At 35.4% G+C, this 25,021-nt stretch overlaps 22 non-coding genes across 22 annotated transcripts; all 22 read left to right on the top strand.

Annotated features, from left to right (window-relative positions):
* Positions 1 to 273: 273 nt before the first annotated feature.
* TRNAQ-UUG (transfer RNA glutamine (anticodon UUG)) lies at positions 274 to 345 on the top strand. The gene has a single exon. It is a non-coding gene; the product is annotated as a tRNA-Gln (tRNA).
* Positions 346 to 2,055: 1,710 nt separating this feature from the next.
* TRNAQ-UUG (transfer RNA glutamine (anticodon UUG)) lies at positions 2,056 to 2,127 on the top strand. The gene has a single exon. It is a non-coding gene; the product is annotated as a tRNA-Gln (tRNA).
* An 819-nt stretch (positions 2,128 to 2,946) lies between these two features.
* TRNAQ-UUG (transfer RNA glutamine (anticodon UUG)) lies at positions 2,947 to 3,018 on the top strand. The gene has a single exon. It is a non-coding gene; the product is annotated as a tRNA-Gln (tRNA).
* An 819-nt stretch (positions 3,019 to 3,837) lies between these two features.
* Positions 3,838 to 3,909, top strand: TRNAQ-UUG (transfer RNA glutamine (anticodon UUG)). Its single transcript has one exon. It is a non-coding gene; the product is annotated as a tRNA-Gln (tRNA).
* An 819-nt stretch (positions 3,910 to 4,728) lies between these two features.
* On the top strand, positions 4,729 to 4,800 carry TRNAQ-UUG (transfer RNA glutamine (anticodon UUG)). Its single transcript has one exon. It is a non-coding gene; the product is annotated as a tRNA-Gln (tRNA).
* Positions 4,801 to 5,619: 819 nt separating this feature from the next.
* On the top strand, positions 5,620 to 5,691 carry TRNAQ-UUG (transfer RNA glutamine (anticodon UUG)). Its single transcript has one exon. It is a non-coding gene; the product is annotated as a tRNA-Gln (tRNA).
* An 819-nt stretch (positions 5,692 to 6,510) lies between these two features.
* Positions 6,511 to 6,582, top strand: TRNAQ-UUG (transfer RNA glutamine (anticodon UUG)). The gene has a single exon. It is a non-coding gene; the product is annotated as a tRNA-Gln (tRNA).
* An 818-nt stretch (positions 6,583 to 7,400) lies between these two features.
* Positions 7,401 to 7,472, top strand: TRNAQ-UUG (transfer RNA glutamine (anticodon UUG)). The gene has a single exon. It is a non-coding gene; the product is annotated as a tRNA-Gln (tRNA).
* An 819-nt stretch (positions 7,473 to 8,291) lies between these two features.
* TRNAQ-UUG (transfer RNA glutamine (anticodon UUG)) lies at positions 8,292 to 8,363 on the top strand. The gene has a single exon. It is a non-coding gene; the product is annotated as a tRNA-Gln (tRNA).
* Positions 8,364 to 9,182: 819 nt separating this feature from the next.
* TRNAQ-UUG (transfer RNA glutamine (anticodon UUG)) lies at positions 9,183 to 9,254 on the top strand. The gene has a single exon. It is a non-coding gene; the product is annotated as a tRNA-Gln (tRNA).
* Positions 9,255 to 10,073: 819 nt separating this feature from the next.
* On the top strand, positions 10,074 to 10,145 carry TRNAQ-UUG (transfer RNA glutamine (anticodon UUG)). The gene has a single exon. It is a non-coding gene; the product is annotated as a tRNA-Gln (tRNA).
* An 819-nt stretch (positions 10,146 to 10,964) lies between these two features.
* Positions 10,965 to 11,036, top strand: TRNAQ-UUG (transfer RNA glutamine (anticodon UUG)). Its single transcript has one exon. It is a non-coding gene; the product is annotated as a tRNA-Gln (tRNA).
* An 819-nt stretch (positions 11,037 to 11,855) lies between these two features.
* TRNAQ-UUG (transfer RNA glutamine (anticodon UUG)) lies at positions 11,856 to 11,927 on the top strand. Its single transcript has one exon. It is a non-coding gene; the product is annotated as a tRNA-Gln (tRNA).
* An 819-nt stretch (positions 11,928 to 12,746) lies between these two features.
* On the top strand, positions 12,747 to 12,818 carry TRNAQ-UUG (transfer RNA glutamine (anticodon UUG)). The gene has a single exon. It is a non-coding gene; the product is annotated as a tRNA-Gln (tRNA).
* Positions 12,819 to 13,637: 819 nt separating this feature from the next.
* Positions 13,638 to 13,709, top strand: TRNAQ-UUG (transfer RNA glutamine (anticodon UUG)). The gene has a single exon. It is a non-coding gene; the product is annotated as a tRNA-Gln (tRNA).
* An 819-nt stretch (positions 13,710 to 14,528) lies between these two features.
* Positions 14,529 to 14,600, top strand: TRNAQ-UUG (transfer RNA glutamine (anticodon UUG)). The gene has a single exon. It is a non-coding gene; the product is annotated as a tRNA-Gln (tRNA).
* A 1,701-nt stretch (positions 14,601 to 16,301) lies between these two features.
* TRNAQ-UUG (transfer RNA glutamine (anticodon UUG)) lies at positions 16,302 to 16,373 on the top strand. The gene has a single exon. It is a non-coding gene; the product is annotated as a tRNA-Gln (tRNA).
* Positions 16,374 to 17,192: 819 nt separating this feature from the next.
* TRNAQ-UUG (transfer RNA glutamine (anticodon UUG)) lies at positions 17,193 to 17,264 on the top strand. The gene has a single exon. It is a non-coding gene; the product is annotated as a tRNA-Gln (tRNA).
* Positions 17,265 to 18,974: 1,710 nt separating this feature from the next.
* TRNAQ-UUG (transfer RNA glutamine (anticodon UUG)) lies at positions 18,975 to 19,046 on the top strand. Its single transcript has one exon. It is a non-coding gene; the product is annotated as a tRNA-Gln (tRNA).
* Positions 19,047 to 19,865: 819 nt separating this feature from the next.
* TRNAQ-UUG (transfer RNA glutamine (anticodon UUG)) lies at positions 19,866 to 19,937 on the top strand. The gene has a single exon. It is a non-coding gene; the product is annotated as a tRNA-Gln (tRNA).
* An 819-nt stretch (positions 19,938 to 20,756) lies between these two features.
* On the top strand, positions 20,757 to 20,828 carry TRNAQ-UUG (transfer RNA glutamine (anticodon UUG)). The gene has a single exon. It is a non-coding gene; the product is annotated as a tRNA-Gln (tRNA).
* Positions 20,829 to 22,538: 1,710 nt separating this feature from the next.
* TRNAQ-UUG (transfer RNA glutamine (anticodon UUG)) lies at positions 22,539 to 22,610 on the top strand. The gene has a single exon. It is a non-coding gene; the product is annotated as a tRNA-Gln (tRNA).
* The last annotated feature ends 2,411 nt before the right edge of the window (positions 22,611 to 25,021 follow it).

Below are 25,021 nucleotides of genomic sequence, written 5' to 3'. Positions count from 1 at the left end.
TGCCATGTGTTGATCCCAGTCTTCATGCACTTTGTTGCAGGATAAAATCCTTTCTTGGCATTTCTTGTAGGACAACAAGTAAAAGCACATGGCCTATATGTGGATCAAACCCGTGACCTTGGCATGATTATCTCCACGCGCTAACCAACTGAGTGAACCAGCCATACATAAAAGCATCAGCAAACACAAAAATGCCAAATGTACCTAAAACAGGAGAACATTCAGTATTTCAAAAATCAGCTATATTGAGTAGAGGAAGACTCTATAATAAAGGGTTCTTTGGTGTAATGGTGAGCACTCTGGACTTTGAATCCAGTGATCCGAGTTCAAATCTCGGTGGGACCTAACTTTGTTCATTTTCCTTAAAGTTTAATTTTCAAAGTTTTATGATAGCTTATCTATATTGAAACTTTCTATAATCCCATCAACTTCAGTGCTTTCTTTACTCCAAACTAATTTTGAAACTGTTTCAAATCAGTTTTCAACTGGAGAGATGTTTGTCAAACATTTGGAAATAAGAAAAGTTGCAATAAGAATGCAGTAATCCATCACTTGTGCTATGGTTTTTAGATATTCTGGTTTTTAGAAGTTACTTCTTCAGTGTGCACTAATTAGAATAAAGGTCTGGTCTTCTTCTCTTCTTAAAACCTAGTCCCCAGTAGATTCAATCACCAAAAAAAGTCCTGATTGATTAAGTTGCCTTTGCATTTCTTAGATTTGCCATATTGCAATATTTGAGAAAAAGTTTTCTCTGTATGCCATATAGAGAAATGCTGCATCAGCCAAAGGATGACATTTTTGTTTATTCCTAACATGGATTTAAAAATTCTCTGTTTTGTATGTGTCTATGATGTTCTCTAGCAAGTTTCAAGGGCTGCTAACTCTAGCCAATGCCATGTGTTGATCCCAGTCTTCATGCACTTTGTCGCTGGATAAAATCCTTTCTTGGCATTTCTTGTAGGACAACAAGAAAAAGCACATGGCCTATGTGGGGATCGAACCCGTGACCTTGGCGTTATTAGCTCCACGCTCTAACCAACTGAGAAAACCTGCCATACATAAAAGCATCAGCAAACACAAAAATGCCAAATGTACCTAAAACAGGAGAACATTCAGTATTTCAAAATCAGCTATATTGAGTAGAGGAAGACTCTATAATAAAGGGTTCTATGGTGTAATGGTGAGCACTCTGGACTTTGAATCCAGTGATCCGAGTACAAAGCTTGGTGGGACCTAACTTTGTTCATTTTCCTTAAAGTTTAATTTTCAAAGTTTTATGATAGCTTATCTATATTGAAACTTTCTATAAATCCCATCAACTTCAGTGGTTTCTTTACTCCAAACTAATTTTGAAACTGTTTCAAATCAGTTTTCAACTGGAGAAATGATTGTCAAACATTTGGAAATAAGAAAATTTGCAAAAAGAATGCAGTAATCCATCACTTGTGCTATGGTTTTTAGATCTTCTGGTTTTTAGAAGTTACTTCTTCAGTGTGCACTAATTAGAGTAAAGGTCTGGTCTTCTTTTCTTCTTAAAACCTAGTCCCCAGTAGATTCAATCACAAAAAAAAGTCCTGATTGATTAAGTTGCCTTTGCATTTCTTAGATTTGCCATATTGCAATATTTGAGAAAAAGTTTTCTCTGTATGCCATATAGAGAAATGCTGCATCAGCCAAAGGATGACATTTTTGTTTATTCCTAACATGGATTTAAAAATTCTCTGTTTTGTATGTGTCTATGATGTTCTCTAGCAAGTTTCAAGGGCTGCTAACTCTAGCCAATGCCATGTGTTGATCCCAGTCTTCATGCACTTTGTTGCTGGATAAAATCCTTTCTTGGCATTTCTTGTAGGACAACAAGTAAAAGCACAAGGCCTATATGTGGATCGAACCCGTGACCTTGGCGTTATTAGCTCCACGCTCTAACCAACTGAGCAAACCGGCCATACATAAAAGCATCAGCAAACACAAAAATGCCAAATGTACCTAAAACAGGAGAACATTCAGTATTTCAAAGATCAGCTATATTGAGTAGAGGAAGATTCTATAATAAAGGGTTCTATGGTGTAATGGTGAGCACTCTGGACTTTGAATCCAGTGATCCAAGTTCAAATCTCGGTGGGACTTAACTTTGTTCATTTTCCTTAAAGTTTAATTTTCAAAGTTTTATGATAGCTTATCTATATTGAAACTTTCTATAATCCCATCAACTTCATTGCTTTCTTTACTCCAAACTAATTTTGAAACTGTTTCAAATCAGTTTTCAACTGGAGAGATGTTTGTCAAACATTTGGAAATAATAAAATTTGCAAAAAGAATGCAGTAATCCATCACTTGTGCTATGGTTTTTAGATATTCTGGTTTTTAGAAGTTACTTCTTCAGTGTGCACTAATTAGAGTAAAGGTCTGGTCTTCTTTTCTTCTTAAAACCTAGTCCCCAGTAGATTCAATCACCAAAAAAAGTCCTGATTGATTAAGTTGCCTTTGCATTTCTTAGATTTGCCATATTGCAATATTTGAGAAAAAGTTTTCTCTGTATGCCATATAGAGAAATGCTGCATCAGCCAAAGGATGAAATTTTTGTTTATTCCTAACATGGATTTAAAAATTCTCTGTTTTGTATGTGTCTATGATGTTCTCTAGCAAGTTTCAAGGGCTGCTAACTCTAGCCAATGCCATGTGTTGATCCCAGTCTTCATGCACTTTGTTGCTGGATAAAATCCTTTCTTGGCATTTCTTGTAGGACAACAAGAAAAAGCAAATGGCCTATATGTGGATCGAACCCGTGACCTTGGCGTTATTAGCTCCACGCTCTAACCAACTGAGCAAACCTGCCATACATAAAAGCATCAGCAAACACAAAAATGCCAAATGTACCTAAAACAGGAGAACATTCAGTATTTCAAAGATCAGCTATATTGAGTAGAGGAAGATTCTATAATAAAGGGTTCTATGGTGTAATGGTGAGCACTCTGGACTTTGAATCCAGTGATCTGAGTTCAAATCTTGGTGGGACCTAACTTTGTTCATTTTCCTTTAAGTTTAATTTTCAAAGTTTTATGATAGCTTATCTATATTGAAACTTTCTATAATCCCATCAACTTCAGTGCTTTCTTTACTCCAAACTAATTTTGAAACTGTTTCAAATCAGTTTTCAACTGAAGAGATGTTTGTCAAACATTTGGAAATAATAAAATTTGCAAAAAGAATGCAGTAATCCATCACTTGTGCTATGGTTTTTAGATATTCTGGTTTTTAGAATTTACTTCTTCAGTGTGCACTAATTAGAGTAAAGGTCTGGTCTTCTTCTCTTCTTAAAACCTAGTCCCCAGTAGATTCAATCACCAAAAAAAGTCCTGATTGATTAAGTTGCCTTTGCATTTCTTAGATTTGCCATATTGCAATATTTGAGAAAAAGTTTTCTCTGTATGCCATATAGAGAAATGCTGCATCAGCCAAAGGATGAAATTTTTGTTTATTCCTAACATGGATTTAAAAATTCTCTGTTTTGTATGTGTCTATGATGTTCTCTAGCAAGTTTCAAGGGCTGCTAACTCTAGCCAATGCCATGTGTTGATCCCAGTCTTCATGCACTTTGTTGCTGGATAAAATCCTTTCTTGGCATTTCTTGTAGGACAACAAGTAAAAGCACATGGCCTTAATGTGGATCAAACCCGTGACCTTGGCATTATTAGCTCCACGCTCTAACCAACTGAGTGAACCAGCCATACATAAAAGCATCAGCAAACACAAAAATGCCAAATGTACCTAAAACAGGAGAACATTCAGTATTTCAAAGATCAGCTATATTGAGTAGAGGAAGATTCAATAATAAAGGGTTCTATGGTGTAATGGTGAGCACTCTGGACTTTGAATCCAGTGATCCGAGTTCAAATCTCGGTGGGACCTAACTTTGTTCATTTTCCTTAAAGTTTAATTTTCAAAGTTTTATGATAGCTTATCTATATTGAAATTTTCTATAATCCCATCAACTTCAGTGCTTTCTTTACTCCAAACTAATTTTGAAACTGTTTCAAATCAGTTTTCAACTGGAGAGATGTTTGTCAAACATTTGGAAATAAGAAAAGTTGCAATAAGAATGCAGTAATCCATCACTTGTGCTATGGTTTTTAGTTATTCTGGTTTTTAGAATTTACTTCTTCAGTGTGCACTAATTAGAGTAAAGGTCTGGTCTTCTTCTCTTCTTAAAACCTAGTCCCCAGTAGATTCAATCACCAAAAAAAGTCCTGATTGATTAAGTTGCCTTTGCATTTCTTAGATTTGCCATATTGCAATATTTGAGAAAAAGTTTTCTCTGTATGCCATATAGAGAAATGCTGCATCAGCCAAAGGATGACATTTTTGTTTATTCCTAACATGGATTTAAAAATTCTCTGTTTTGTATGTGTCTATGATGTTCTCTAGCAAGTTTCAAGGGCTGCTAACTCTAGCCAATGCCATGTGTTGATCCCAGTCTTCATGCACTTTGTTGCTGGATAAAATCCTTTCTTGGCATTTCTTGTAGGACAACAAGAAAAAGCAAATGGCCTATATGTGGATCGAACCCGTGACCTTGGCGTTATTAGCTCCACGCTCTAACCAACTGAGCAAACCTGCCATACATAAAAGCATCAGCAAACACAAAAATGCCAAATGTACCTAAAACAGGAGAACATTCAGTATTTCAAAGATCAGCTATATTGAGTAGAGGGAGATTCTATAATAAAGGGTTCTATGGTGTAATGGTGAGCACTCTGGACTTTGAATCCAGTGATCTGAGTTCAAATCTCGGTGTGACCTAACTTTGTTCATTTTCCTTTAAGTTTAATTTTCAAAGTTTTATGATAGCTTATCTATATTGAAACTTTCTATAATCCCATCAACTTCAGTGCTTTCTTTACTCCAAACTAATTTTGAAACTGTTTCAAATCAGTTTTCAACTGAAGAGATGTTTGTCAAACATTTGGAAATAATAAAATTTGCAAAAAGAATGCAGTAATCCATCACTTGTGCTATGGTTTTTAGATATTCTGGTTTTTAGAATTTACTTCTTCAGTGTGCACTAATTAGAGTAAAGGTCTGGTCTTCTTCTCTTCTTAAAACCTAGTCCCCAGTAGATTCAATCACCAAAAAAAGTCCTGATTGATTAAGTTGCCTTTGCATTTCTTAGATTTGCCATATTGCTATATTTGAGAAAAAGTTTTCTCTGTATGCCATATAGAGAAATGCTGCATCAGCCAAAGGATGACATTTTTGTTTATTCCTAACATGGATTTAAAAATTCTCTGTTTTGTATGTGTCTATGATGTTCTCTAGCAAGTTTCAAGGGCTGCTAACTCTAGCCAATGCCATGTGTTGATCCCAGTCTTCATGCACTTTGTTGCTGGATAAAATCCTTTCTTGGCATTTCTTGTAGGACAACAAGTAAAAGCACATGGCCTTAATGTGGATCAAACCCATGACCTTGGCATTATTATCTCCACGCGCTAACCAACTGAGTGAACCAGCCATACATAAAAGCATCAGCAAACACAAAAATGCCAAATGTACCTAAAACAGGAGAACATTCAGTATTTCAAAGATCAGCTATATTGAGTAGAGGAAGATTCTATAATAAAGGGTTCTATGGTGTAATGGTGAGCACTCTGGACTTTGAATCCAGTGATCCGAGTTCAAATCTCGGTGGTACCTAACTTTGTTCATTTTCCTTAAAGTTTAATTTTCAAAGTTTTATGATAGCTTATCTATATTGAAACTTTCTATAATCCCATCAACTTCAGTGCTTTCTTTACTCCAAACTAATTTTGAAACTGTTTCAAATCAGTTTTCAACTGAAGAGATGTTTGTCAAACATTTGGAAATAAGAAAAGTTGCAATAAGAATGCAGTAATCCATCACATGTGCTATGGTTTTTAGATATTCTGGTTTTTAGAAGTTACTTCTTCAGTGTGCACTAATTAGAATAAAGGTCTGGTCTTCTTCTCTTCTTAAAACCTAGTCCCCAGTAGATTCAATCACCAAAAAAAGTCCTGATTGATTAAGTTGCCTTTGCATTTCTTAGATTTGCCATATTGCAATATTTGAGAAAAAGTTTTCTCTGTATGCCATATAGAGAAATGCTGCATCAGCCAAAGGTTGACATTTTTGTTTATTCCTAACATGGATTTAAAAATTCTCTGTTTTGTATGTGTCTATGATGTTCTCTAGCAAGTTTCAAGGGCTGCTAACACTTGCCAATGCCATGTGTTGATCCCAGTCTTCATGCACTTTGTTGCTGGATAAAATCCTTTCTTGGCATTTCTTGTAGGACAACAAGTAAAAGCACAAGGCCTATATGTGGATCGAACCCGTGACCTTGGCGTTATTAGCTCCACGCTCTAACCAACTGAGCAAACCGGCCATACATAAAAGCATCAGCAAACACAAAAATGCCAAATGTACCTAAAACAGGAGAACATTCAGTATTTCAAAGATCAGCTATATTGAGTAGAGGAAGATTCTATAATAAAGGGTTCTATGGTGTAATGGTGAGCACTCTGGACTTTGAATCCAGTGATCCGAGTTCAAATCTCGGTGGAACCTAACTTTGTTCATTTTCCTTTAAGTTTAATTTTCAAAGTTTTATGATAGCTTATCTATATTGAAACTTTCTATAATCCCATCAACTTCAGTGCTTTCTTTACTCCAAACTAATTTTGAACTGTTTCAAATCAGTTTTCAACTGAAGAGATGTTTGTCAAACATTTTGAAATAATAAAATTTGCAAAAAGAATGCAGTAATCCATCACTTGTGCTATGGTTTTTAGATATTCTGGTTTTTAGAATTTACTTCTTCAGTGTGCACTAATTAGAGTAAAGGTCTGGTCTTCTTCTCTTCTTAAAACCTAGTCCCCAGTAGATTCAATCACCATAAAAAGTCCTGATTGATTAAGTTGCCTTTGCATTTCTTAGATTTGCCATATTGCTATATTTGAGAAAAAGTTTTCTCTGTATGCCATATAGAGAAATGCTGCATCAGCCAAAGGATGACATTTTTGTTTATTCCTAACATGGATTTAAAAATTCTCTGTTTTGTATGTGTCTATGATGTTCTCTAGCAAGTTTCAAGGGCTGCTAACTCTAGCCAATGCCATGTGTTGATCCCAGTCTTCATGCACTTTGTTGCTGGATAAAATCCTTTCTTGGCATTTCTTGTAGGACAAAAAGAAAAAGCAAATGGCCTATATGTGGATCGAACCCGTGACCTTGGCGTTATTAGCCCCACGCTCTAACCAACTGAGCAAACCGGCCATACATAAAAGAATCAGCAAACACAGAAATACCAAATGTACCTAAAACAGGAGAACATTCAGTATTTCAAAGATCAGCTATATTGAGTAGAGGAAGATTCTATAATAAAGGGTTCTATGGTGTAATGGTGAGCACTCTGGACTTTGAATCCAGTGATCCGAGTTCAAATCTCGGTGGGACCTAACTTTGTTCATTTTCCTTTAAGTTTAATTTTCAAAGTTTTATGATAGCTTATCTATATTGAAACTTTCTATAATCCCATCAACTTCAGTGCTTTCTTTACTCCAAACTAATTTTGAAACTGTTTCAAATCAGTTTTCAACTGAAGAGATGTTTGTCAAACATTTGGAAATAATAAAATTTGCAAAAAGAATGCAGTAATCCATCACTTGTGCTATGGTTTTTAGTTATTCTGGTTTTTAGAATTTACTTCTTCAGTGTGCACTAATTAGAGTAAAGGTCTGGTCTTCTTCTCTTCTTAAAACCTAGTCCCCAGTAGATTCAATCACCAAAAAAAGTCCTGATTGATTAAGTTGCCTTTGCATTTCTTAGATTTGCCATATTGCAATATTTGAGAAAAAGTTTTCTCTGTATGCCATATAGAGAAATGCTGCATCAGCCAAAGGATGAAATTTTTGTTTATTCCTAACATGGATTTAAAAATTCTCTGTTTTGTATGTGTCTATGATGTTCTCTAGCAAGTTTCAAGGGCTGCTAACTCTAGCCAATGCCATGTGTTGATCCCAGTCTTCATGCACTTTGTTGCTGGATAAAATCCTTTCTTGGCATTTCTTGTAGGACAACAAGTAAAAGCACAAGGCCTATATGTGGATCGAACCCGTGACCTTGGCGTTATTAGCTCCACGCTCTAACCAACTGAGCAAACCGGCCATACATAAAAGCATCAGCAAACACAAAAATGCCAAATGTACCTAAAACAGGAGAACATTCAGTATTTCAAAGATCAGCTATATTGAGTAGAGGAAGATTCTATAATAAAGGGTTCTATGGTGTAATGGTGAGCACTCTGGACTTTGAATCCAGTGATCCAAGTTCAAATCTCGGTGGGACTTAACTTTGTTCATTTTCCTTAAAGTTTAATTTTCAAAGTTTTATGATAGCTTATCTATATTGAAACTTTCTATAATCCCATCAACTTCATTGCTTTCTTTACTCCAAACTAATTTTGAAACTGTTTCAAATCAGTTTTCAACTGGAGAGATGTTTGTCAAACATTTGGAAATAATAAAATTTGCAAAAAGAATGCAGTAATCCATCACTTGTGCTATAGTTTTTAGATATTCTGGTTTTTAGAAGTTACTTCTTCAGTGTGCACTAATTAGAGTAAAGGTCTGGTCTTCTTTTCTTCTTAAAACCTAGTCCCCAGTAGATTCAATCACCAAAAAAAGTCCTGATTGATTAAGTTGCCTTTGCATTTCTTAGATTTGCCATATTGCAATATTTGAGAAAAAGTTTTCTCTGTATGCCATATAGAGAAATGCTGCATCAGCCAAAGGATGAAATTTTTGTTTATTCCTAACATGGATTTAAAAATTCTCTGTTTTGTATGTGTCTATGATGTTCTCTAGCAAGTTTCAAGGGCTGCTAACTCTAGCCAATGCCATGTGTTGATCCCAGTCTTCATGCACTTTGTTGCTGGATAAAATCCTTTCTTGGCATTTCTTGTAGGACAACAAGAAAAAGCAAATGGCCTATATGTGGATCGAACCCGTGACCGTGGCGTTATTAGCTCCACGCTCTAACCAACAGAGCAAACCTGCCATACATAAAAGCATCAGCAAACACAAAAATGCCAAATGTACCTAAAACAGGAGAACATTCAGTATTTCAAAGATCAGCTATATTGAGTAGAGGAAGATTCTATAATAAAGGGTTCTATGGTGTAATGGTGAGCACTCTGGACTTTGAATCCAGTGATCTGAGTTCAAATCTTGGTGGGACCTAACTTTGTTCATTTTCCTTTAAGTTTAATTTTCAAAGTTTTATGATAGCTTATCTATATTGAAACTTTCTATAATCCCATCAACTTCAGTGCTTTCTTTACTCCAAACTAATTTTGAAACTGTTTCAAATCAGTTTTCAACTGAAGAGATGTTTGTCAAACATTTGGAAATAATAAAATTTGCAAAAAGAATGCAGTAATCCATCACTTGTGCTATGGTTTTTAGATATTCTGTTTTTTAGAATTTACTTCTTCAGTGTGCACTAATTAGAGTAAAGGTCTGGTCTTCTTCTCTTCTTAAAACCTAGTCCCCAGTAGATTCAATCACCAAAAAAAGTCCTGATTGATTAAGTTGCCTTTGCATTTCTTAGATTTGCCATATTGCTATATTTGAGAAAAAGTTTTCTCTGTATGCCATATAGAGAAATGCTGCATCAGCCAAAGGATGACATTTTTGTTTATTCCTAACATGGATTTAAAAATTCTCTGTTTTGTATGTGTCTATGATGTTCTCTAGCAAGTTTCAAGGGCTGCTAACTCTAGCCAATGCCATGTGTTGATCCCAGTCTTCATGCACTTTGTTGCTGGATAAAATCCTTTCTTGGCATTTCTTGTAGGACAACAAGTAAAAGCAAATGGCCTTAATGTGGATCAAACCCATGACCTTGGCATTATTATCTCCACGCGCTAACCAACTGAGTGAACCAGCCATACATAAAAGCATCAGCAAACACAAAAATGCCAAATGTACCTAAAACAGGAGAACATTCAGTATTTCAAAGATCAGCTATATTGAGTAGAGGAAGATTCTATAATAAAGGGTTCTATGGTGTAATGGTGAGCACTCTGGACTTTGAATCCAGTGATCCGAGTTCAAATCTCGCTGGGACCTAACTTTGTTCATTTTCCTTAAAGTTTAATTTTCAAAGTTTTATGATAGCTTATCTATATTGAAACTTTCTATAATCCCATCAACTTCAGTGCTTTCTTTACTACAAACTAATTTTGAAACTGTTTCAAATCAGTTTTCAACTGAAGAGATGTTTGTCAAACATTTGGAAATAAGAAAAGTTGCAATAAGAATGCAGTAATCCATCACATGTGCTATGGTTTTTAGATATTCTGGTTTTTAGAAGTTACTTCTTCAGTGTGCACTAATTAGAGTAAAGGTCTGGTCTTCTTCTCTTCTTAAAACCTAGTCCCCAGTAGATTCAATCACCAAAAAAAGTCCTGATTGATTAAGTTGCCTTTGCATTTCTTAGATTTGCCATATTGCTATATTTGAGAAAAAGTTTTCTCTGTATGCCATATAGAGAAATGCTGCATCAGCCAAAGGATGACATTTTTGTTTATTCCTAACATGGATTTAAAAATTCTCTGTTTTGTATGTGTCTATGATGTTCTCTAGCAAGTTTCAAGGGCTGCTAACTCTAGCCAATGCCATGTGTTGATCCCAGTCTTCATGCACTTTGTTGCTGGATAAAATCCTTTCTTGGCATTTCTTGTAGGACAACAAGAAAAAGCAAATGGCCTATATGTGGATCGAACCCGTGACCTTAGCGTTATTAGCTCCACGCTCTAACCAACTGAGCAAACCGGCCATACATAAAAGAATCAGCAAACACAAAAATGCCAAATGTACCTAAAACAGGAGAACATTCAGTATTTCAAAGATCAGCTATATTGAGTAGAGGAAGATTCTATAATAAAGGGTTCTATGGTGTAATGGTGAGCACTCTGGACTTTGAATCCAGTGATCCGAGTTCAAATCTCGGTGGGACCTAACTTTGTTCATTATCCTTTAAGTTTAATTTTCAAAGTTTTATGATAGCTTATCTATATTGAAACTTTCTATAATCCCATCAACTTCATTGCTTTCTTTACTCCAAACTAATTTTGAAACTGTTTCAAATCAGTTTTCAACTGGAGAGATGTTTGTCAAACATTTGGAAATAATAAAATTTGCAAAAAGAATGCAGTAATCCATCACTTGTGCTATGGTTTTTAGATATTCTGGTTTTTAGAAGTTACTTCTTCAGTGTGCACTAATTAGAGTAAAGGTCTAGTCTTCTTTTCTTCTTAAAACCTAGTCCCCAGTAGATTCAATCACCAAAAAAAGTCCTGATTGATTAAGTTGCCTTTGCATTTCTTAGATTTGCCATATTGCAATATTTGAGAAAAAGTTTTCTCTGTATGCCATATAGAGAAATGCTGCATCAGCCAAAGGATGAAATTTTTGTTTATTCCTAACATGGATTTAAAAATTCTCTGTTTTGTATGTGTCTATGATGTTCTCTAGCAAGTTTCAAGGGCTGCTAACTCTAGCCAATGCCATGTGTTGATCCCAGTCTTCATGCACTTTGTTGCTGGATAAAATCCTTTCTTGGCATTTCTTGTAGGACAACAAGAAAAAGCAAATGGCCTATATGTGGATCGAACCCGTGACCTTGGTGTTATTAGCTCCACACTCTAACCAACTGAGCAAACCTGCCATACATAAAAGCATCAGCAAACACAAAAATGCCAAATGTACCTAAAACAGGAGAACATTCAGTATTTCAAAGATCAGCTATATTGAGTAGAGGGAGATTCTATAATAAAGGGTTCTATGGTGTAATGGTGAGCACTCTGGACTTTGAATCCAGTGATCTGAGTTCAAATCTCGGTGTGACCTAACTTTGTTCATTTTCCTTTAAGTTTAATTTTCAAAGTTTTATGATAGCTTATCTATATTGAAACTTTCTATAATCCCATCAACTTCAGTGCTTTCTTTACTCCAAACTAATTTTGAAACTGTTTCAAATCAGTTTTCAACTGAAGAGATGTTTGTCAAACATTTGGAAATAAGAAAATTTGCAAAAAGAATGCAGTAATCCATCACTTGTGCTATGGTTTTTAGATATTCTGGTTTTTAGAATTTACTTCTTCAGTGTGCACTAATTAGAGTAAAGGTCTGGTCTTCTTCTCTTCTTAAAACCTAGTCCCCAGTAGATTCAATCACCAAAAAAAGTCCTGATTGATTAAGTTGCCTTTGCATTTCTTAGATTTGCCATATTGCTATATTTGAGAAAAAGTATTCTCTGTATGCCATATAGAGAAATGCTGCATCAGCCAAAGGATGACATTTTTGTTTATTCCTAACATGGATTTAAAAATTCTCTGTTTTGTATGTGTCTATGATGTTCTCTAGCAAGTTTCAAGGGCTGCTAACTCTAGCCAATGCCATGTGTTGATCCCAGTCTTCATGCACTTTGTTGCTGGATAAAATCCTTTCTTGGCATTTCTTGTAGGACAACAAGTAAAAGCACATGGCCTTAATGTGGATCAAACCCATGACCTTGGCATTATTATCTCCACGCGCTAACCAACTGAGTGAACCAGCCATACATAAAAGCATCAGCAAACACAAAAATGCCAAATGTACCTAAAACAGGAGAACATTCAGTATTTCAAAGATCAGCTATATTGAGTAGAGGAAGATTCTATAATAAAGGGTTCTATGGTGTAATGGTGAGCACTCTGGACTTTGAATCCAGTGATCCGAGTTCAAATCTCGGTGGGACCTAACTTTGTTCATTTTCCTTAAAGTTTAATTTTCAAAGTTTTATGATAGCTTATCTATATTGAAACTTTCTATAATCCCATCAACTTCAGTGCTTTCTTTACTCCAAACTAATTTTGAAACTGTTTCAAATCAGTTTTCAACTGAAGAGATGTTTGTCAAACATTTGGAAATAAGAAAAGTTGCAATAAGAATGCAGTAATCCATCACATGTGCTATGGTTTTTAGATATTCTGGTTTTTAGAAGTTACTTCTTCAGTGTGCACTAATTAGAATAAAGGTCTGGTCTTCTTCTCTTCTTAAAACCTAGTCCCCAGTAGATTCAATCACCAAAAAAAGTCCTGATTGATTAAGTTGCCTTTGCATTTCTTAGATTTGCCATATTGCAATATTTGAGAAAAAGTTTTCTATGTATGCCATATAGAGAAATGCTGCATCAGCCAAAGGATGACATTTTTGTTTATTCCTAACATGGATTTAAAAATTCTCTGTTTTGTATGTGTCTATGATGTTCTCTAGCAAGTTTCAAGGGCTGCTAACACTTGCCAATGCCATGTGTTGATCCCAGTCTTCATGCACTTTGTTGCTGGATAAAATCCTTTCTTGGCATTTCTTGTAGGACAACAAGTAAAAGCACAAGGCCTATATGTGGATCGAACCCGTGACCTTGGCGTTATTAGCTCCACGCTCTAACCAACTGAGCAAACCGGCCATACATAAAAGCATCAGCAGACACAAAAATGCCAAATGTACCTAAAACAGGAGAACATTCAGTATTTCAAAGATCAGCTATATTGAGTAGAGGAAGATTCTATAATAAAGGGTTCTATGGTGTAATGGTGAGCACTCTGGACTTTGAATCCAGTGATCTGAGTTCAAATCTTGGTGGGACCTAACTTTGTTCATTTTCCTTTAAGTTTAATTTTCAAAGTTTTATGATAGCTTATCTATATTGAAACTTTCTATAATCCCATCAACTTCAGTGCTTTCTTTACTCCAAACTAATTTTGAAACTGTTTCAAATCAGTTTTCAACTGAAGAGATGTTTGTCAAACATTTGGAAATAATAAAATTTGCAAAAAGAATGCAGTAATCCATCACTTGTGCTATGGTTTTTAGATATTCTGGTTTTTAGAATTTACTTCTTCAGTGTGCACTAATTAGAGTAAAGGTCTGGTCTTCTTCTCTTCTTAAAACCTAGTCCCCAGTAGATTCAATCACCAAAAAAAGTCCTGATTGATTAAGTTGCCTTTGCATTTCTTAGATTTGCCATATTGCTATATTTGAGAAAAAGTTTTCTCTGTATGCCATATAGAGAAATGCTGCATCAGCCAAAGGATGAAATTTTTGTTTATTCCTAACATGGATTTAAAAATTCTCTGTTTTGTATGTGTCTATGATGTTCTCTAGCAAGTTTCAAGGGCTCCTAACTCTAGCCAATGCCATGTGTTGATCCCAGTCTTCATGCACTTTGTTGCTGGATAAAATCCTTTCTTGGCATTTCTTGTAGGACAACAAGTAAAAGCACATGGCCTTAATGTGGATCAAACCCGTGACCTTGGCATTATTAGCTCCACGCTCTAACCAACTGAGTGAACCAGCCATACATAAAAGCATCAGCAAACACAAAAATGCCAAATGTACCTAAAACAGGAGAACATTCAGTATTTCAAAGATCAGCTATATTGAGTAGAGGAAGATTCAATAATAAAGGGTTCTATGGTGTAATGGTGAGCACTCTGGACTTTGAATCCAGTGATCCGAGTTCAAATCTCGGTGGGACCTAACTTTGTTCATTTTCCTTAAAGTTTAATTTTCAAAGTTTTATGATAGCTTATCTATATTGAAATTTTCTATAATCCCATCAACTTCAGTGCTTTCTTTACTCCAAACTAATTTTGAAACTGTTTCAAATCAGTTTTCAACTGGAGAGATGTTTGTCAAACATTTGGAAATAAGAAAAGTTGCAATAAGAATGCAGTAATCCATCACTTGTGCTATGGTTTTTAGATATTCTGGTTTTTAGAAGTTACTTCTTCAGTGTGCACTAATTAGAATAAAGGTCTGGTCTTCTTCTCTTCTTAAAACCTAGTCCCCAGTAGATTCAATCACCAAAAAGAGTCCTGATTGATCAAGTTGCCTTTGCATTTCTTAGATTTGCCATATTGCAATATTTGAGAAAAAGTTTTCTCTGTATGCCATATAGAGAAATGCTGCATCAGCCAAAGGATGACATTTTTGTTTATTCCTAACATGGATTTAAAAATTCTCTGTTTTGTATGTGTCTATGATGTTCTCTAGCAAGTTTCAAGGGCTGCTAACTCTAGCCAATGCCATGTGTTGATCCCAGTCTTCATGCACTTTGTCGCTGGATAAAATCCTTTCTTGGCATTTCTTGTAGGACAACAAGAAAAAGCACATGGCCTATGTGGGGATCGAACCCGTGACCTTGGCGTTATTAGCTCCACGCTGTAACCAACTGAGCAAACCGGCCATACATAAAAGCATCAGCAAACACAAAAATGTCAAATGTACCTAAAACAGGAGAACATTCAGTATTTCAAAATCAGTTATATTGAGTAGAGGAAGACTCTATAATAAAGGGTTCTATGGTGTAATGGTGAGCACTCTGGACTTTGAATCCAGTGATCCGAGTGCAAAGCTTGGTGGGACCTAACTTTGTTCATTTTCCTTAAAGTTTAATTTTCAAAGTTTTATGATAGCTTATCTATATTGAAACTTTCTATAAATCCCATCAACTTCAGTAGTTTCTTTACTCCAAACTAATTTTGAAACTGTTTCAAATCAGTTTTCAACTGGAGAAATGATTGTCAAACATTTGGAAATAAGAAAATTTGCAATACGAGTGCAGTAATCCATCACTTGTGCTATGGTTTTTAGATATTCTGGTTTTTAGAAGTTACTTCTTCAGTGTGCACTAATTAGAGTAAAGGTCTGGTCTTCTTCTCTTCTTAAAACCTAGTCCCCAGTAGATTCAATCACCAAAAAAAGTCCTGATTGATTAAGTTGCCTTTGCATTTCTTAGATTTGCCATATTGCAATATAGTTTTCTCTGTATGCCATATAGAGAAATGCTGCATCAGCCAAAGGATGACATTTTTGTTTATTCCTAACATGGATTTAAAAATTCTCTGTTTTGTATGTGTCTATGATGTTCTCTAGCAAGTTTCAAGGGCTGCTAACTCTAGCCAATGCCATGTGTTGATCCCACTCTTCATGCACTTTGTTGCTGGATAAAATCCTTTCTTGGCATTTCTTGTAGGATAACAAGAAAAAGCACATGGCTTATATGGGGATCAAACCCGTGACCTTGGCATTATTAGCTCCACGCTCTAACCAACTGAGTGAACCAGCCATAAATAAAAGCATCAGCAAACACAAAAATGCCAAATGTACCTAAAACAGGAGAACATTCAGTATTTCAAAGATCAGCTATATTGAGTAGAGGAAAATTCTATAATAAAGGGTTCTATGGTGTAATGGTGAGCACTCTGGACTTTGAATCCAGTGATCCGAGTTCAAATCTCAGTGGGACCTAACTTTGTTCATTTTCCTTTAAGTTTAATGTTCAAAGTTTTATGATAGCTTATCTATATTGAAACTTTCTATAATCCCATCAACTTCAGTGCTTTCTTTACTCCAAACTAATTTTGAAACTGTTTCAAATCAGTTTTCAACATAAGAGATGTTTGTCAAACATTTGGAAATAATAAAATTTGCAAAAAGAATGCAGTAATCCATCACTTGTGCTATGGTTTTTAGATATTCTGGTTTTTAGAATTTACTTCTTCAGTGTGCACTAATTAGAGTAAAGGTCTGGTCTTCTTCTCTTCTTAAAACCTAGTCCCCAGTAGATTCAATCACCAAAAAAAGTCCTGATTGATTAAGTTGCCTTTGCATTTCTTAGATTTGCCATATTGCTATATTTGAGAAAAAGTTTTCTCTGTATGCCATATAGAGAAATGCTGCATCAGCCAAAGGATGACATTTTTGTTTATTCCTAACATGGATTTAAAAATTCTCTGTTTTGTATGTGTCTATGATGTTCTCTAGCAAGTTTCAAGGGCTGCTAACTCTAGCCAATGCCATGTGTTGATCCCAGTCTTCATGCACTTTGTTGCAGGATAAAATCCTTTCTTGGCATTTCTTGTAGGACAACAAGTAAAAGCACATGGCCTATATGTGGATCAAACCCGTGACCTTGGCATGATTATCTCCACGCGCTAACCAACTGAGTGAACCAGCCATACATAAAAGCATCAGCAAACACAAAAATGCCAAATGTACCTAAAACAGGAGAACATTCAGTATTTCAAAAATCAGCTATATTGAGTAGAGGAAGACTCTATAATAAAGGGTTCTTTGGTGTAATGGTGAGCACTCTGGACTTTGAATCCAGTGATCCGAGTTCAAATCTCGGTGGGACCTAACTTTGTTCATTTTCCTTAAAGTTTAATTTTCAAAGTTTTATGATAGCTTATCTATATTGAAACTTTCTATAATCCCATCAACTTCAGTGCTTTCTTTACTCCAAACTAATTTTGAAACTGTTTCAAATCAGTTTTCAACTGGAGAGATGTTTGTCAAACATTTGGAAATAAGAAAAGTTGCAATAAGAATGCAGTAATCCATCACTTGTGCTATGGTTTTTAGATATTCTGGTTTTTAGAAGTTACTTCTTCAGTGTGCACTAATTAGAATAAAGGTCTGGTCTTCTTCTCTTCTTAAAACCTAGTCCCCAGTAGATTCAATCACCAAAAAAAGTCCTGATTGATTAAGTTGCCTTTGCATTTCTTAGATTTGCCATATTGCAATATTTGAGAAAAAGTTTTCTCTGTATGCCATATAGAGAAATGCTGCATCAGCCAAAGGATGACATTTTTGTTTATTCCTAACATGGATTTAAAAATTCTCTGTTTTGTATGTGTCTATGATGTTCTCTAGCAAGTTTCAAGGGCTGCTAACTCTAGCCAATGCCATGTGTTGATCCCAGTCTTCATGCACTTTGTCGCTGGATAAAATCCTTTCTTGGCATTTCTTGTAGGACAACAAGAAAAAGCACATGGCCTATGTGGGGATCGAACCCGTGACCTTGGCGTTATTAGCTCCACGCTCTAACCAACTGAGAAAACCTGCCATACATAAAAGCATCAGCAAACACAAAAATGCCAAATGTACCTAAAACAGGAGAACATTCAGTATTTCAAAATCAGCTATATTGAGTAGAGGAAGACTCTATAATAAAGGGTTCTATGGTGTAATGGTGAGCACTCTGGACTTTGAATCCAGTGATCCGAGTACAAAGCTTGGTGGGACCTAACTTTGTTCATTTTCCTTAAAGTTTAATTTTCAAAGTTTTATGATAGCTTATCTATATTGAAACTTTCTATAAATCCCATCAACTTCAGTGGTTTCTTTACTCCAAACTAATTTTGAAACTGTTTCAAATCAGTTTTCAACTGGAGAAATGATTGTCAAACATTTGGAAATAAGAAAATTTGCAAAAAGAATGCAGTAATCCATCACTTGTGCTATGGTTTTTAGATCTTCTGGTTTTTAGAAGTTACTTCTTCAGTGTGCACTAATTAGAGTAAAGGTCTGGTCTTCTTTTCTTCTTAAAACCTAGTCCCCAGTAGATTCAATCACAAAAAAAAGTCCTGATTGATTAAGTTGCCTTTGCATTTCTTAGATTTGCCATATTGCAATATTTGAGAAAAAGTTTTCTCTGTATGCCATATAGAGAAATGCTGCATCAGCCAAAGGATGACATTTTTGTTTATTCCTAACATGGATTTAAAAATTCTCTGTTTTGTATGTGTCTATGATGTTCTCTAGCAAGTTTCAAGGGCTGCTAACTCTAGCCAATGCCATGTGTTGATCCCAGTCTTCATGCACTTTGTTGCTGGATAAAATCCTTTCTTGGCATTTCTTGTAGGACAACAAGTAAAAGCACAAGGCCTATATGTGGATCGAACCCGTGACCTTGGCGTTATTAGCTCCACGCTCTAACCAACTGAGCAAACCGGCCATACATAAAAGCATCAGCAAACACAAAAATGCCAAATGTACCTAAAACAGGAGAACATTCAGTATTTCAAAGATCAGCTATATTGAGTAGAGGAAGATTCTATAATAAAGGGTTCTATGGTGTAATGGTGAGCACTCTGGACTTTGAATCCAGTGATCCAAGTTCAAATCTCGGTGGGACTTAACTTTGTTCATTTTCCTTAAAGTTTAATTTTCAAAGTTTTATGATAGCTTATCTATATTGAAACTTTCTATAATCCCATCAACTTCATTGCTTTCTTTACTCCAAACTAATTTTGAAACTGTTTCAAATCAGTTTTCAACTGGAGAGATGTTTGTCAAACATTTGGAAATAATAAAATTTGCAAAAAGAATGCAGTAATCCATCACTTGTGCTATGGTTTTTAGATATTCTGGTTTTTAGAAGTTACTTCTTCAGTGTGCACTAATTAGAGTAAAGGTCTGGTCTTCTTTTCTTCTTAAAACCTAGTCCCCAGTAGATTCAATCACCAAAAAAAGTCCTGATTGATTAAGTTGCCTTTGCATTTCTTAGATTTGCCATATTGCAATATTTGAGAAAAAGTTTTCTCTGTATGCCATATAGAGAAATGCTGCATCAGCCAAAGGATGAAATTTTTGTTTATTCCTAACATGGATTTAAAAATTCTCTGTTTTGTATGTGTCTATGATGTTCTCTAGCAAGTTTCAAGGGCTGCTAACTCTAGCCAATGCCATGTGTTGATCCCAGTCTTCATGCACTTTGTTGCTGGATAAAATCCTTTCTTGGCATTTCTTGTAGGACAACAAGAAAAAGCAAATGGCCTATATGTGGATCGAACCCGTGACCTTGGCGTTATTAGCTCCACGCTCTAACCAACTGAGCAAACCTGCCATACATAAAAGCATCAGCAAACACAAAAATGCCAAATGTACCTAAAACAGGAGAACATTCAGTATTTCAAAGATCAGCTATATTGAGTAGAGGAAGATTCTATAATAAAGGGTTCTATGGTGTAATGGTGAGCACTCTGGACTTTGAATCCAGTGATCTGAGTTCAAATCTTGGTGGGACCTAACTTTGTTCATTTTCCTTTAAGTTTAATTTTCAAAGTTTTATGATAGCTTATCTATATTGAAACTTTCTATAATCCCATCAACTTCAGTGCTTTCTTTACTCCAAACTAATTTTGAAACTGTTTCAAATCAGTTTTCAACTGAAGAGATGTTTGTCAAACATTTGGAAATAATAAAATTTGCAAAAAGAATGCAGTAATCCATCACTTGTGCTATGGTTTTTAGATATTCTGGTTTTTAGAATTTACTTCTTCAGTGTGCACTAATTAGAGTAAAGGTCTGGTCTTCTTCTCTTCTTAAAACCTAGTCCCCAGTAGATTCAATCACCAAAAAAAGTCCTGATTGATTAAGTTGCCTTTGCATTTCTTAGATTTGCCATATTGCAATATTTGAGAAAAAGTTTTCTCTGTATGCCATATAGAGAAATGCTGCATCAGCCAAAGGATGAAATTTTTGTTTATTCCTAACATGGATTTAAAAATTCTCTGTTTTGTATGTGTCTATGATGTTCTCTAGCAAGTTTCAAGGGCTGCTAACTCTAGCCAATGCCATGTGTTGATCCCAGTCTTCATGCACTTTGTTGCTGGATAAAATCCTTTCTTGGCATTTCTTGTAGGACAACAAGTAAAAGCACATGGCCTTAATGTGGATCAAACCCGTGACCTTGGCATTATTAGCTCCACGCTCTAACCAACTGAGTGAACCAGCCATACATAAAAGCATCAGCAAACACAAAAATGCCAAATGTACCTAAAACAGGAGAACATTCAGTATTTCAAAGATCAGCTATATTGAGTAGAGGAAGATTCAATAATAAAGGGTTCTATGGTGTAATGGTGAGCACTCTGGACTTTGAATCCAGTGATCCGAGTTCAAATCTCGGTGGGACCTAACTTTGTTCATTTTCCTTAAAGTTTAATTTTCAAAGTTTTATGATAGCTTATCTATATTGAAATTTTCTATAATCCCATCAACTTCAGTGCTTTCTTTACTCCAAACTAATTTTGAAACTGTTTCAAATCAGTTTTCAACTGGAGAGATGTTTGTCAAACATTTGGAAATAAGAAAAGTTGCAATAAGAATGCAATAATCCATCACTTGTGCTATGGTTTTTAGATATTCTGGTTTTTAGAAGTTACTTCTTCAGTGTGCACTAATTAGAATAAAGGTCTGGTCTTCTTCTCTTCTTAAAACCTAGTCCCCAGTAGATTCAATCACCAAAAAAAGTCCTGATTGATTAAGTTGCCTTTGCATTTCTTAGATTTGCCATATTGCAATATATGAGAAAAAGTTTTCTCTGTATGCCATATAGAGAAATGCTGCATCAGCCAAAGGATGACATTTTTGTTTATTCCTAACATGGATTTAAAAATTCTCTGTTTTGTATGTGTCTATGATGTTCTCTAGCAAGTTTCAAGGGCTGCTAACTCTAGCCAATGCCATGTGTTGATCCCAGTCTTCATGCACTTTGTCGCTGGATAAAATCCTTTCTTGGCATTTCTTGTAGGACAACAAGAAAAAGCACATGGCCTATGTGGGGATCGAACCCGTGACCTTGGCGTTATTAGCTCCACGCTGTAACCAACTGAGCAAACCGGCCATACATAAAAGCATCAGCAAACACAAAAATGCCAAATGTACCTAAAACAGGAGAACATTCAGTATTTCAAAATCAGTTATATTGAGTAGAGGAAGACTCTATAATAAAGGGTTCTATGGTGTAATGGTGAGCACTCTGGACTTTGAATCCAGTGATCCGAGTGCAAAGCTTGGTGGGACCTAACTTTGTTCATTTTCCTTAAAGTTTAATTTTCAAAGTTTTATGATAGCTTATCTATATTGAAACTTTCTATAAATCCCATCAACTTCAGTAGTTTCTTTACTCCAAACTAATTTTGAAACTGTTTCAAATCAGTTTTCAACTGGAGAAATGATTGTCAAACATTTGGAAATAAGAAAATTTGCAATACGAGTGCAGTAATCCATCACTTGTGCTATGGTTTTTAGATATTCTGGTTTTTAGAAGTTACTTCTTCAGTGTGCACTAATTAGAGTAAAGGTCTGGTCTTCTTCTCTTCTTAAAACCTAGTCCCCAGTAGATTCAATCACCAAAAAAAGTCCTGATTGATTAAGTTGCCTTTGCATTTCTTAGATTTGCCATATTGCAATATTTGAGAAAAAGTTTTCTCTGTATGCCATATAGAGAAATGCTGCATCAGCCAAAGGATGACATTTTTGTTTATTCCTAACATGGATTTAAAAATTCTCTGTTTTGTATGTGTCTATGATGTTCTCTAGCAAGTTTCAAGGGCTGCTAACTCTAGCCAATGCCATGTGTTGATCCCACTCTTCATGCACTTTGATGCTGGATAAAATCCTTTCTTGGCATTTCTTGTAGGATAACAAGAAAAAGCACATGGCTTATATGGGGATCAAACCCGTGACCTTGGCATTATTAGCTCCACGCTCTAACCAACTGAGTGAACCAGCCATAAATAAAAGCATCAGCAAACACAAAAATGCCAAATGTACCTAAAACAGGAGAACATTCAGTATTTCAAAGATCAGCTATATTGAGTAGAGGAAAATTCTATAATAAAGGGTTCTATGGTGTAATGGTGAGCACTCTGGACTTTGAATCCAGTGATCCGAGTTCAAATCTCGGTGGGACCTAACTTTGTTCATTTTCCTTTAAGTTTAATTTTCAAAGTTTTATGATAGCTTATCTATATTGAAACTTTCTATAATCCCATCAACTTCAGTGCTTTCTTTACTCCAAACTAATTTTGAAACTGTTTCAAATCAGTTTTCAACTGAAGAGATGTTTGTCAAACATTTGGAAATAATAAAATTTGCAAAAAGAATGCAGTAATCCATCACTTGTGCTATGGTTTTTAGATATTCTGGTTTTTAGAATTTACTTCTTCAGTGTGCACTAATTAGAGTAAAGGTCTGGTCCTCTTCTCTTCTTAAAACCTAGTCCCCAGTAGATTCAATCACCAAAAAAAGTCCTGATTGATTAAGTTGCCTTTGCATTTCTTAGATTTGCCATATTGCTATATTTGAGAAAAAGTTTTCTCTGTATGCCATATAGAGAAATGCTGCATCAGCCAAAGGATGACATTTTTGTTTATTCCTAACATGGATTTAAAAATTCTCTGTTTTGTATGTGTCTATGATGTTCTCTAGCAAGTTTCAAGGGCTGCTAACTCTAGCCAATGCCATGTGTTGATCCCAGTCTTCATGCACTTTGTTGCAGGATAAAATCCTTTCTTGGCATTTCTTGTAGGACAACAAGTAAAAGCACATGGCCTATATGTGGATCAAACCCGTGACCTTGGCATGATTATCTCCACGCGCTAACCAACTGAGTGAACCAGCCATACATAAAAGCATCAGCAAACACAAAAATGCCAAATGTACCTAAAACAGGAGAACATTCAGTATTTCAAAAATCAGCTATATTGAGTAGAGGAAGATTCTATAATAAAGGGTTCTTTGGTGTAATGGTGAGCACTCTGGACTTTGAATCCATTGATCCGAGTTCAAATCTTGGTGGGACCTAACTTTGTTCATTTTCCTTAAAGTTTAATTTTCAAAGTTTTATGATAGCTTATCTATATTGAAACTTTCTATAATCCCATCAACTTCAGTGCTTTCTTTACTCCAAACTAATTTTGAAACTGTTTCAAATCAGTTTTCAACTGGAGAGATGTTTGTCAAACATTTGGAAATAAGAAAAGTTGCAATAAGAATGCAGTAATCCATCACTTGTGCTATGGTTTTTAGATATTCTGGTTTTTAGAAGTTACTTCTTCAGTGTGCACTAATTAGAATAAAGGTCTGGTCTTCTTCTCTTCTTAAAACCTAGTCCCCAGTAGATTCAATCACCAAAAAAAGTCCTGATTGATTAAGTTGCCTTTGCATTTCTTAGATTTGCCATATTGCAATATTTGAGAAAAAGTTTTCTCTGTATGCCATATAGAGAAATGCTGCATCAGCCAAAGGATGACATTTTTGTTTATTCCTAACATGGATTTAAAAATTCTCTGTTTTGTATGTGTCTATGATGTTCTCTAGCAAGTTTCAAGGGCTGCTAACTCTAGCCAATGCCATGTGTTGATCCCAGTCTTCATGCACTTTGTCGCTGGATAAAATCCTTTCTTGGCATTTCTTGTAGGACAACAAGAAAAAGCACATGGCCTATGTGGGGATCGAACCCGTGACCTTGGCGTTATTAGCTCCACGCTCTAACCAACTGAGCAAACCTGCCATACATAAAAGCATCAGCAAACACAAAAATGCCAAATGTACCTAAAACAGGAGAACATTCAGTATTTCAAAATCAGCTATATTGAGTAGAGGAAGACTCTATAATAAAGGGTTCTATGGTGTAATGGTGAGCACTCTGGACTTTGAATCCAGTGATCCGAGTACAAAGCTTGGTGGGACCTAACTTTGTTCATTTTCCTTAAAGTTTAATTTTCAAAGTTTTATGATAGCTTATCTATATTGAAACTTTATATTAATCCCATCAACTTCAGTGGTTTCTTTACTCCAAACTAATTTTGAAACTGTTTCAAATCAGTTTTCAACTGGAGAAATGATTGTCAAACATTTGGAAATAAGAAAATTTGCAAAAAGAATGCAGTAATCCATCACTTGTGCTATGGTTTTTAGATATTCTGGTTTTTAGAAGTTACTTCTTCAGTGTGCACTAATTAGAGTAAAGGTCTGGTCTTCTTCTCTTCTTAAAACCTAGTCCCCAGTAGATTCAATCACCAAAAAAAGTCCTGATTGATTAAGTTGCCTTTGCATTTCTTAGATTTGCCATATTGCAATATTTGAGAAAAAGTTTTCTCTGTATGCCATATAGAGAAATGCTGCATCAGCCAAAGGATGACATTTTTGTTTATTCCTAACATGGATTTAAAAATTCTCTGTTTTGTATGTGTCTATGATGTTCTCTAGCAAGTTTCAAGGGCTGCTAACTCTAGCCAATGCCATGTGTTGATCCCAGTCTTCATGCACTTTGTCGCTGGATAAAATCCTTTCTTGGCATTTCTTGTAGGACAACAAGAAAA

Source organism: Taudactylus pleione, unplaced genomic scaffold (genome assembly GCF_031769625.1).
Source record: "Taudactylus pleione unplaced genomic scaffold, aTauple2 ptg000085l, whole genome shotgun sequence".
Lineage (NCBI taxonomy): Eukaryota > Metazoa > Chordata > Amphibia > Anura > Myobatrachidae > Taudactylus > Taudactylus pleione.
Note: the sequence above shows the minus strand (reverse complement) of the source record. Positions and strands in the feature narration are given on the sequence as shown.